The following is a 14,089-nucleotide window of genomic DNA, read 5'->3' on the forward strand; positions in this document are numbered from 1 at the left end:
AATACCACATTTCCATATCATTAAACACATGGGTAAAACCCAAGTTTTCAGTACACACATTTCATAGGAATAAATCCTATTTTTATTTAAAAAAATCTATTTCTTTTAGGTAACTTTATTGCCACTTTTCCAAGTCTTCAGTGCTGTCCAGCTGGCTTCTATTTGGCTTTCACATATTGTTACCTGAAATGCGTTTTAAAAACATTTTGTCAGTGGGAAATACTGGTGAGTGAATCTGATGTAGTGCGCAGAACGATAATGAAGATCGAACACGTTGATTCTAAGAATACCCGTGTAGTTCTTCCCCAACCCCCAAATTGCAACCCAAAGGTCACAGAATTTGAAGTGAAAATTCAGTTTTCTCAAAATTCAAGTCTGATTGTTTCAATTACTAAAGGGACATATAAATAAGAACAGAAATTCGAAATGGGCCTAAAAAAGATAACGGGCCAAACACACGGCCTAAAACAAAATGCCCAAAATAGTCCAAAAACATAAAAAGGCAAATAACTAATAGAAATAAGCGTTTTTCGGCTCGGACAATGACCCTTAGGCGGTTTGCAGCAAGATGGAGCTCGTTCTTACGTTCGTTTCGCCTGGTCGCACGCCCAAAACGGACCCCCGTAGCCCAAGTTAGAGCCATTTTAGTGAAGCCCCTTTTGTTTCACGATCTTGGGCCTCCAAATACAAGATGGCCCGCTCTTCCACACTTGGGCCCGCATCAGAATCCCAGTTTAATCAAGTTTAATAAAAACCATTGTACAGTATTGAGGGCGCATCCGCAATTACATTTGTTTCCAAGTTATATCAATTACCACCACACGGTACTGTCATTCCGACTTATGGTCATGTTACTCCTTTACCAGGTGGTAACAAATTTTGTATACAAAACCCCAAATTTACCGACTGTAATTGTATTCTTACAAATACTCAATAACTGCTATTCGCAAAATAGGTTTTGTAAAAACAGTTCACAAAATAGGTTTACAAAAAGAGGACTAACTCACATTCTTGTCTTAGGGTTTTCAGTAAGGATTTCCTGGGAATAATCTAAAAATTACACAAATGCACGTGTGTTAGTATAATAACCCATTTTAACATTAGTAATGACCTCCCCGAGACGGCATTCCAACGACTACATCGGGCAGAACCACGACAGCCGTTACGGAACCCTAGATCAATCGGGCAGAGTATCTAATACGTCTCCAGGGGTTATGATACTTACATCGTAGCAGAACCTCGCCATTTAGGGGGTATAACACCCGCGTATTATGCCTAATATCAGAATTTGAGATTGAGAAATGAATTTTGAACGATTTCTGGTTGAACCCGATGGCTCCTTTATATATTTGCTGAACCTGGGCCTCTCGCGGCCAGCGTAACATAAGCCGAGGGCTTACGCGGCCCGCATCAAAGCTAGTCAACGGACTAGCTTGTCCGGGTCATAAGGTAGGTCCGCCACGATGAGGACACGTGTCGGCCTGGGGTGTTGCCATGTTCTTGGTCTCACGCGGCCCGCGTAAGTGTTAAGGTTAGCTTACGCGGCCCGCCTTAACTTAAGAAAATAAACGAATTCAGGTTCCAACCCTTATACCGCCCGCGTAAGGATTGAGGTGGGTCTACGCGGCCCGCCTCAGCTTAAGTAAACTTGTTTTTAATTTATTTTTAATGCTATATTGTATTTCGGGCTCGGTTTTCACATACGGGGTATATTTAAAGACATATTGGGATATTTTAAATATTTTTAGGGTGTCGGAAAAATTATGAGGGTGTCGGTTTTATTTAGAATTATTACAGTAATTACTTACCCTAAGGATTTTATTTTAGTCATTTTGGTTTTATGATTAAGTGTTTTGTATTGAGACTTTAGTATGACTATTGGGGGTCTCGAATTAACTTCAATTCGAATGACTATAACTCTCTGCTATAGTTTCGACATGAAACTAGATGAGTGTTTTAAACTTGGACAAAATTACTTAATACTCATCATAAATGATCGCTCGACCAAGTGGGAGAATGTTAGAAATAACCCGTAATGTGGCCTACAGTTCATTTAAGTTAATCTTACCAATATGATGTAACCGGTCCTTAACAATTACTTGATGGAAGTAATTGTGAATATTTATAAGTTAAGGGGCCATTATGATTTCCCTTTAGATGCCTTTAATATAGAGAATGCAAGGAGTCTTGAGTAACTAATAAAATGGATGGTCATCATCTTGTTCATTTTTAGTGAAACACTCCTAAAACACCGATCAAGAATTCTCTCTAAAATTCTCGTCACTAAAAGGCATGATAACGGGAATCATGGCTTCATCATCATCAGCGAAGATAACCATTCCCACATGTAAGTGCCTCTAATTTTATGTTCATGTTCTTGATTTGACTTGATAAACGTGATTAGGGTTTTATGTTTTAGACCCATGTTTAAAGATATAATCAACATATTTCGGTTACTTGAGAATGGCAAGAATACCCCTTATTTAACGTTGAATTTTAACGGTGTTAGAGATTTAGAAGGATTTGGCAACGATTTATAAACCTCAATAGTCTAGGTGACAAAAAAACATTTTTTCGCTGGATCTGGCAAAATTGGCCAAACTCCAGGAACGAATTTGACAGTTTACTCTTATGTTTGTTTATCCGCTCACTATCATTATGCACGCACCTGCTTTTCTTTCTTCATGTGCAGTGTGTTCCATGAACATTAGGGGAAGTGAATAGGGAAAAGATTTTTTAAAGAAGGTAAAAATTGACATTGTAACGGAGTAATAAATTAATTATTGTTTAGATTACGTTTATGAAACTGTTAAAACTGAATATGTTTTTACTTTTTTAAATGACAAATAATACTCTATGTTGTGAAACAACTAGCCTATTAGGCCATGCGTAATGGGCATTATAGGGGCATGAAAGAGTTTGATAATGCCCCTAGCACCATCCCCTTGGACGTTATAGGGGCATGAAAAGGGAGAGGCATTTCTAGAATAATGCCCAAAGAGGGGGAAAAATGGTAAGTGTTGAATGAAATGGGCATTAATCGTTACAAATTTTTTGCAGGGGCGTTATAGTGTTGATGTGGCAAAAAATGCCCCTACCCTTGGGCGTTTTGCGCCATGTGGCAGCGCAGTCAGCAACGGGGCATTATGGGGCGTTTTTTTTAAAATGGGTGTAGTGGGGATGTGGGCATTATGGGGTATTATATTAAAAAGGGTGTAAATAAATTTAAATAAAAAAATCAAAAATACTTTATTGAACAAACCCATAAAACCTGCATGTGATTGGCCAAATCCATTCCCTCTAAGGCGTTGATTTTAAAACGCTCCTTCCATTTTTTTGTTAAACAACGCCCACGGGGGCGGAGAACACAACGTTGTGGGGCGTTTTTGAACCAAAAAACGCCTAAAAAGTTCACCATTGCGGGTGGTCTTATAGAGATAAGAAAGAGAGAATGAGAAATGGATCTCGTATTGGTGTAAAATATGGATCACATATGCCTCTATTTATAGGCTTACAAGATGTGAGTTAAGTACATGCAGAGTCATAATGTAATGATAAACACAAGTGGATAGTCACACAATAAATAGATATTAATTCATAATACTTTCTCTTGACTATCCACTTAACAAAATAATATATTATTCTTATAGTACGCTTGGTGATGCTGACTCGTTAAAAACCTTGCTAGGAAAACCCTGTAGGATAAAATCATAGCGTAGGGAAAAGAGTGCAGCGTGTATTATTCTCCCCCTGATGATTTAAGCTCCTTGAGTCGACGCATCCCGATCCCATGAACCAGTTTCTTGAATGTAGAGGTCGGAAGTGATTTAGTAAACAAGTCTGCCAAATTGTCGCTAGAACAAATTTGTTGGATAGTAATATCTCCATTCTTTTGCAAATCATGTTTGAAAAAGAACTTTGGTAAAATGTGCTTCGTTCTGTCACCTTTGATGTATCATTCCTTAAGTAGAGCAATGCATGCTGTGTTGTCTTCATGTAAAATTGTCGGTCCCTCATCTCTCATAGAAATACCACAAAACCTACGAATGTGTTGTATTACACTTCTTAACCAAACACATTCTCGACTGGCTTCATGAATCGCCAATATTTCTACATGATTAGATGATGTGGCTGTGATGGTTTGCTTTAAAGAATGCCATGAAAAAGCAGTACCTCCTGTAGGATCGGAATCTGACCCGAACGAGTCGTTCAGAGGCTTTCTCCTTGGTTTCAGGTGCGGAATAACAAGAAACTAAGGTAGAAACAGCAGGCAAATCACTTTTAACTACTTGTTTATTGATTTCAAACGTTTACAGCTCAAATCTCGCACCGGCAGAGCTTCGGCACGATTTCTACGCAATGTTACAAATGAGATCGCTCATCGGACTATTTATAGACATCTGGAACCGCTTATTGGACAGGCCCAATAAGCGGTCCACCCATGATGACACAAAAGCGGTCCAGACAACATGTCCTAAGAGCGGTCCAACCATGTGTCATATCGGCGGTCCATAATCTGCTTTGCCGTTCGAGCGGTCCAAACATGTCCGCTCGAGCGGTCCAAACCCTGATGGGCCTAATGAGCGATCCACTAACCTAAAACCTATACATTTTGACCATTTCTCGTATTTCAAGCCCAGATCTAACGTTCTAAGACAATGACTCGATACAAGACGTAATCAGCAGATGTAGTGCACCAACAGACTCCCCCTCAGATGTTGATGGAGTCGACTATCGAGTCACAACAATGCTGTCTTCAGTTCTTCAGTCTTGAACATGTCTTCGGGCTTCTCTCTCTTTATCATACTATCATTCTAAGACACGAACGAAGATGTAATCAACAGACAACTGCACTAACAAACTCCCCCTTGGATGTTGACGGAATCTTTAGTGAGAGTCTTCAAACAATCACAACTCTTCACTCTCGTTCGGCCTTCTTCAGGAACTCAGCCTGGAATAATATCTTCTTCAGGAAATTCTTTCCTGGAATCATATGCCTGGATCATTCTCTGGCTCTAACTTTCATCAGACTCCCCCTAACATAATGCTGAGATCTCTGTCTGGAAATCGTTATCACCATTGAAATCCACTCCTGGCTTTCGCTGTTTAAGCTCTCCTCTGGTTCTGATGTGTCTCCTAGCTATTCGTAGCAACAGGATCAGAAACCTGCAAAACTCAACCATACTATTACAAACTAATACAATTTGCAATTCAACTTAATGAATCAGCAAATCATATAAGAAAAACTATGAAGATCAAATTGTAGGTTACCATTCAACTTAGTCATCAAGTTAATGAACCAATTTTGCATTTCAAATCTTCACAATTTAACACTCTCTCCCAAACCACAAGTTCAACATGTTTAGCACTTGAAATGTCAAATATCAGTTCTTCACACTCTGTTGTCGAAAATCTTTTTGTAATTATCAAATATCAAACAAAAATACAATATTTTTGGATTTTTTGAATTTTGAACAATACAGAAATGAACACTATTTTTGAGAGATTGTGCAAGAGGATCATATCGGTTTTTTAGACATATCACCAACACCGTTGATCTTGATTAATCAGCAAATGTTAAAAACAAATTTACCTCTGATTGTCAGTATTGTTGTCCACTTAAACCTCTACACAAGTTTTCAATTGATTCAAGATACATATTTAATGTATTAGTACTTAAACTTATTTGAGTGTCCCACCTCTTGAATATACTCCCGTGTCCAGATCCCAATATTCTGATCTACAGGTAAGTATAACTACAAATGATATCTGTATATAAATTAGGGGAAAAATGCGAGAACTGAGGGATCTCAGGTCAGAACTTCCGTTCAGCAGAGAGATATCAGCTTCGACTTAGCAGTGGGTCCCCTTTAGAGGATCTTTTCAGCTACAACAACTGATCATCAATTTTATTGTCTAATCAGCTGAGGGCTTTATGCTATGTTTCAAGCATATGAAGAAAGTATTAGCCAGGGACTAGGTCAGAACCACCGTTCAGCAGAAGTCCCGGAATAATACCCCAGACATCATTTGAGTACAAGAACCTAGTATTCCAGAATAAGAAACCTTTCAAACGAGATTTCAGGGGTTACCTATATATCCAAGTAGTGTTCCCCACAAAATAAGTAAGTTTGATTTTATGTTTATATCTCGAATACAATTTACTAACTGTGTGAAGCCTACTGACACATCATTAGTAAGACTTGTTTAAAAACAATTTTGTCTTTACAAATCTCTAGCATGCTGTGATAGTCTACTGATGTACTATCATCTCCTCTTTTTGCAACAAAACTCATTTTCATTTTTCAATTTTTTTAAAATTTTTCAAAATTTTATTACTCCCCCTAAAATCAAAATATATTTCAATTTTGATTTTCTGAAGAAAAAAAAATTGAAAACAAACTATACAAGAAATATGACAACATTATGTGAATTACCTCAATTCACCATTCTCGTGCAAAAACAATCAGAACTCCCCCTCACAACAAACTATTTTCCCATAATGATTTCAAAACACTTAAGTTTGTTTCAATCAAAATGGTTTTTCCGGAAAAATTAGTTAGTGTTCAAACCATTTGTAAGTTCGGGGTTATCTCATCATCTTGTTTTCTTCAAACATTTTAAACATTTATCATTTCCAGTTTGATCATAAACCATCAGTAGAAAATCAAGTACAAATTAATGTCCCTGATTTACTACATGTAAATCGAAAAATCACCAAAGTGAAATTTCTCAAGAAATGTGCCGATTCATGATCCACGATACCATCTTGGGATCTCCGGCAAGTCAGGTTTTTCTATTTAAACAATTTCACCCAAGCCTGACTGCCCTTGGGTGATTTTGAATTCTTGCTCAACAATGGTGGAAAATTTGCATCATCCATTGCTAAACTAGAATTCTCAACTTTTACCTCAACCAATGGCTCCTCTGGTTTTACCATACCAGAATCATTGCCTGCAGGTGGCTTGTCCGACTTAGATCTGTTAGATTCATCGCCGACCCTTTTCTTCTTCTTCTTTCTCTGTTATGTCCTCAGATTTGTATCTGATGAATTCGTCTTGCTAGTTTTTGCGGCTGAAGGAGTCGATTCATCAGAACTTTTATTCTGTTTGTCCCGTGAACCCGAGGACAAAATCTTCTCAAGATATTCTCTCGCTTTCTTTCTCTTCTTCCTCAGTCGGTCTTTCTGCCCCTGAGAAAGTTTAACTTTCGTCTCTAGAACTTTCGGTTGTTGAACTTTTAGTTCTTCGGGCTTGACCTTGACTGGAATTCTTGCCACTTTCTGAGACATAACCCTTGATCTTCCCATTGATCTCCTCGGGCAATCTCGGGCAATATGACCTTTGATATTGCAGTTATAGCACCTCCTGGTCTCATATCTCCAGTACCGGCAATTAACAGCAATGTGTCCATGATAGCCGCAGCTGTAACACATTCTGTTATCGTACCAGTTATCACCGTTGTACCAAACACTCAAGTCGTAACACTGTTTGGCCTGGTGATATTCCTTCCTCAACTTTGCAGGATTTGACGCTTTAGCACTGTGGTCTGACCTGCACCACTTATTACCTACATTTTTTGAGTTTTCATTTTTTATTTTTTGTAAATTTTGTTTTTGATTGGATGATCGATCCGATGAACTTTTATTATCTTTTTGTTTCTGTTCTGCTTTCTTCTTCAAAGGCTTTTGCTTAGAACATTCACCTTTTTCGGTCGATTGCAAAACAGTTTTCTGGAATTTTTCTTTCAAATTTAAAAACAATTTTTGTTTTTCTTTTTTAACATTTTCATCATCGGATGCATCATCACAATCTTCAACTTTGACAGAGTCAAAGTTTGTGACACAATCACTTATTGGAACTGAATTGATCGGTTTTGGACAAGGAATATTCAACTTGTCAGATTTAGTCGCAAAACTGATCAATTTCTTTTCAAGTTCATCAATCTTGATCCTTGAACTATTAGCTTCGTCTTCAAGCTTAGATATTCTTTCAAGATGAGACTTTATTGAATTTTCATTTTCATTTTTCAAGTTTTCAAGAACAGATTTTTCATTTTCCAAAACATTTATCTGTTCTTGAAGTTTCACTTCATTAGCTTTCAGATTTTTGTTCTCCAATTTTATCCAGAAATCTTCATTTTCTGATGATTTCTATTTGCTTTCAAAAACCTTTTCATTTTCTTTCAAACCTTTGTTCTCTAATGTCAAACTGTTCACACAACCCAACAGTTTGCCATTTTCGACTTTCAACTTCTCACAAATACCCTGTAAGTCTAGAATCTGTTTTTCATCAGCTTTCTTCTTATTGTTCAACTTCTTGATCTCCAAAGCTAAACTTTCTGCATCCTTCACAAGTTTGTCATTGACTGTCTTGAAGTTGTGACAATTTGAGCATACTGATGCAGACCTTGACGATTCATTCTTCACAGATTCTTTGACTTTTACAGCTTTTTCTTTCCTTTTCTCATCCTTGATCACCATCTGTTCTTCAATCTTTCCAATGAGTTGACTAATTGTCAGACTAGAAAATTCTTCAGAACGTTTTAAATTTAAGATATAATTTTCCCATTCCTCTTGAGGTAACGCACTGACAAATTTTTCGACCCATTCCTCTGATGCTTTGGTAATATCTAAATCAGACATTGAACTAACAAGATGGATATATCTCTTAATGATACTCTTTGTATTTTCTCCTGGAAAACTTGAAAACGAATCAAATTCTGTCTCTAATTCCCTTATTTTATCCATTGTTTCCTGAGTCATATTAAACACATTGAAACCCATGATTTCTTAACTCGGTTTTTCAAACTGCCAAATAAGCGATCCAACCGATGTTCGAATAAGCGGTTCAAAGAACTTGTCTGAAAAAGCGGTCCAAATCAATCCGAATAAGCGGTCCAGATTAATTCGGATGAGCGATCCAGGAACTGATTCGAAAAAGCGATCCAGATTTTGTTCGGTCGAGCGATCCTAGAATTTGTCCGAATGAGCGATCCTCGATTGATCGGATAAGCGGTTCAGGGAGTTCGGATGAGCGGTCCACAGTCAATTTTGGAGCGGTCCACAGACAACTGACCGTCCGAATAAGCGGTTCAGGATTGATCAGTATGAGCGGTCCAACTATTGTTCAGAAACGCGATCCAATTTCGGACATCATTTTGACCTCTAAAAACTTCAAATTTTTGCTTCAAACTTTCCAGGGTTTGTCTAAACACAATTTCACACAATCTGTGAAAATTTGATCAAATTTCGACCGTTGAAAGTGTCTGAATCAGAAAAAGAAGGTGTAGAAGTAAGAAAAAGTGACTAAATCCAGCTGATTTCTGCAGAGAACCTCCTCCTGAGCTCTGATACCACTTGTAGGATCGGAATCTGACCCGAACGAGTCGTTCAGAGGCTTTCTCCTTGGTTTCAGGTGCGGAATAACAAGAAACTAAGGTAGAAACAGCAGGCAAATCACTTTTAACTACTTGTTTATTGATTTCAAACGTTTACAGCTCAAATCTCGCACCGGCAGAGCTTCGGCACGATTTCTACGCAATGTTACAAATGAGATCGCTCATCGGACTATTTATAGACATCTGGAACCGCTTATTGGACAGGCCCAATAAGCGGTCCACCCATGATGACACAAAAGCGGTCCAGACAACATGTCCTAAGAGCGGTCCAACCATGTGTCATATCGGCGGTCCATAATCTGCTTTGCCGTTCGAGCGGTCCAAACATGTCCGCTCGAGCGGTCCAAACCCTGATGGGCCTAATGAGCGATCCACTAACCTAAAACCTATACATTTTGACCATTTCTCGTATTTCAAGCCCAGATCTAACGTTCTAAGACAATGACTCGATACAAGACGTAATCAGCAGATGTAGTGCACCAACACCTCCGCTTGTAAATAAATATCCGGTTTGAGATCACCAGTGTATGTTGCCTCATTAAAAACCTTACTAAGAAAACCCAATTGGATAAAACTTATTGAAGGGAAAAAGAGCGCAACTTGTGTAAAACTTCCCCTCATTATGATATGTATCATTTAAGTAACAGGTGCCAATCTTCTATGAAAGTTGCTGAAAACTTTTATAGTAAGTAATTTGTCGCTTGACCTCTTGATGTACAATCCTTTAATGAACATTGATGAATGATCTTCATGTGAAACTTTAACTACCTCCTCTTGTAAGCAGATATCATAAGATCCATGAATGTGTTTTGTTATAATCCCTGTATTTCCATTATGATCAAAGTCTCGAGATTACAAGGATTGAAATGAAGTAAGAATACAAGTTTCTAAAAATAAAAATGTGAATACAACTTTCTAAATATGGAAAGTACAGAAAATGCGGAGCGTTACAATAATTACCCTATATATATGGGGATTTTAGGGAGAAAACTCATCTAAGTTGAAAAAACTTATGAAACATTTGTAAAAAATCTAAGTTGAAAAAACTTATGAAACACTTTTTAAAAACTTTATATTACAAACTTTTTTTTCTAAAAAAATTAGGGAATTTAATATACATGTTTTCTAACCCAAAAAAAAATCGACTAAATTTTTTTAAGTTTAAAATTGTGTAACATGTTACATATGTTCAGAAAATGGTGTAACATATACAAATATTGAACTTTAAAAATTTAGTCGGCGCTTTTTTTTTCTTAAAACCTTCGAAAACATTCGTTTTGTCTTAGTTTTTTTAGAAAAAGAAAATTTGTTACATAAGATTTTTTACTCAGGGTTTTCTTATTATCCTTATATATAACTTAAAGAAAAACATTACTAGTTTTATATAGAGTTGATGTGTGCAAAATGTAACATATAAATTACATCAAATGAGGCATAAAACTAATCTTCTTTTAGTACTAATGCTGGAAAAAGCGCGTTTCTTTCTTACTTTTGAATTTACAGGACTAAACGAGCTTAAAAAAACAAAAGGAGCAAATAAGCAGCTAAAAACCAGCATAAATACTAAAAGAAGGAATAACGTGACATGCCCGATCCATCGACAGCATCTCCCAAAGCAAAAACAAGAAACAGAACCTGACCACGGGGCCGTCCCAGCTGGGCATGGGGCGTGGTCAGGGCCCTGCACAAAAGGATAAACCTGCAGATGCTTCTACGCCCACCACGGGGCCGTGCCCAGCTCTACACGGGGTGGTCAACTCTAAGATTTGCAGAATCTTGATAGTACAACAAAGAGTTGACCACGGGGTCGTGCCCAGAAGACACGGGGTCGTGTGGGGCCCTCTGCTGACAATTGCAATTAATGAAGGAAGAGAAGATGATGGCCACGGGCCGTGTTGGCTGGACACGGGGCCGTGGCCAGGGCTCTGTTCTGGCTATAAATAGGGGTGCTTGGTTCACTTCAAAGGCATCCTTTGGCAAACCATTACTCTCCCACTTTGCCACCACTCCACCACCACTACAACACCAACACCCACCACCATCATCCATCATCCATCTTTAGAGTGTGTAGTAGTCTCGGGATCCAAGATTGATCGTAAGAGTTCTTGTCAATCAAAGGCCATGTTTGGCTAAACTCTTACATCACTTGGTGAAGACAAGTCTTTATTGTATTACTTTTGATTTTTAATCTTTCGGCACTTTTTAATTGAGTTTGTATTAATGACTTAATAACTAGTTACTTATGTTGAAAGTGAATTTTCTTTACCATTTCTTCATGATGTCTTTAATCATGTCTTTACGGTCTATATAAAGTGTGTGATTTGCATCATTCGTGTCTTTACAGTCTATATAAAGTGCGTTAACTACCTGGAAGGGGGTTAGGAGGGTGGTTTGGTAAAGTTCTTGTCTCGTTCAGTGTATAGATCCTGCAAGGACTTGGTTCAAGCTTACTAGAACCTCCTTCAATGCCCAACGGTATTGGATGGCGGGGGTGCGAATAGCTTGAACCCCTCATATGTAAACTACTATTAATACTTTAAACCGCCTTCTTGGGATTGTATCCTTGCTGACTCAAACCACTTAGCCGAGGGTAACGTCGCCTTCAAAAGAGGGGCCTACCACTTTTTGCATTAATAACTAACTTAATTATCTTTTAATATTCCGACCCTTTGGAATTGTATTCCTGTTAATTCAAACCACTGGGTTGAGAGTAACGTCGCCTTCAAAAGAGGGGCCAACTACTATAACTAAGATAATCTCTTAAAAAGTCTGAAAGTGCGAAAATCATTAAAGGATACATTAAAGATGAGTTGGATCCAAGTGATTCTATCTTATCTATCTGTTTTTCATTTTATTTATCTTTGTGTTTTTAGTTTTACTTTCATGTTTCAAAATTTTTCTCAAAAAATTTAGATCAATTAGACGTCGAGGATAAACCAGTATTAAAAGCTCCCGTGTCCTTGGACGATCTCGGTATCTGCCAACACTATACTACGCTCACGATGGGTGCACTTGCCCAAGTGTGTGTTTAGTGTTAGTACAATATCGTGTTTTATAAATTTAAAACTTGAGTAATGCGTAAAATTGGCTTAAAATAGTAATAAAATCATACCACGCTTCGCACACACCAAGAGTTAAATGTCACTTTAGTCCCTTTGGTTTGGGTAATTTTGGCAGTTTAGTTCAAAAGTTTTATTTTTCGCCTGTGGCTCCAAAAAGTTTTCACTGTTACCATTTTAGTCCATTGAGTTAATTTCATCTATTTTTTATGTTAACGAGAAGGGCAATTCGGTTATTTTATATGGCCGAACTACCCTTCTCGTTAACAAAAAATATGAATGAAGTTAATCTAGTGGACTAAAATGGCAACAATGAAACCTGTTCGGACTCACAAACAAAAATTAACACTTTTAAACTAAACTGTTAAAATGGCTCAAGCGACAAAAACTAAAATAGTATACAAAAATAGTATTTAACTCTATAAATCACCTTATATTTTTCTAATGATAATTAATTTTCATATTTGCCAAAAATATATAGGGGAATACTCCTATTATTATTATATATATGAATTTAAAGTGTCCATGAACAGTAATAAAATATTAATTTTTTATTATTATAATACTTGTAAATAAATCAAATAGATGGGAAGGGCCGTTGAATGGCAATCGGGGAAAGTGGGCCATCCCAGCCACACACAAATTATATGGGAGCTCTGCCCAGGTAAGGTAATACGTAATGTGATTACTAATTAATTAGGTAATACTAATACTAACACATAATGTGATTTTAGTAACCACAAAAAAATTATATACATCCTCATTACCTAAGGTATTTAACTAACATACAGATACTAATAACGAAGGACGATACAACAGCGATACGATATCATCTTATGAATAATAGTAACTAATCAATTTTGAGGATTTGTTTTTTTTATTAATACCTATTTATCATTTATTTGATTTTTAGTAATAAATAATAATTGATCATATTTAAGTATTTGTTTTTTTAACTTTTAATATTTATTATTATATTTTATTTTTACTAATAGCTTGCATTAGTTAACTATTTTAAAATTTTAAATCCGTAACATTTATTTTCATAACATTCTAAGTTATATGGTCGCATGTTATGACGGTACGTTACAACGAGCATTAGATCGGTATTGATTCGGTTAGTTACAATACTGATATAATACATGCATTCGGTAACGAAATCAAGACGTGATTTATATTGATCAAAAACGATAAAATCGAACACTGGCACCGACACCGATGTTCGAACGGTATCGATCGGTTCAGATTGTCACAATACAATTTCCGATATTCATTTATCGTTGCAAACAAAGTTGTATAAACGAATTTTTTTAAATTAGTAACTATAAAAATAAATACAAGTACCGTTTCTGATGTTGTTCTGTACGATACGGTAGCAATACGATGTCAGTTTATTTATCGAAAGAAAATAATAAAAAAATAGTTTTACCGAAACCGATATTCGTTCAGTTCACTGTGGTAGCGACAATGTATCCGTTATCAAATAGAAAGCCATAACAATGAATATATTCCGGTTCTGATGTTGTCTGGCACGGTAAGGTAGCGATACAATGTTTGTTTATCGATAGCAAAAACAATAATTTTAAGTACACATACTGACACATATGTTGTTCAGTCGGGTTCGGTTCGGT

The sequence above is a fragment of the Helianthus annuus genome, chromosome 12 (genome assembly GCF_002127325.2).
Source record: "Helianthus annuus cultivar XRQ/B chromosome 12, HanXRQr2.0-SUNRISE, whole genome shotgun sequence".
Classification (NCBI taxonomy): Eukaryota; Viridiplantae; Streptophyta; class Magnoliopsida; order Asterales; family Asteraceae; genus Helianthus; species Helianthus annuus.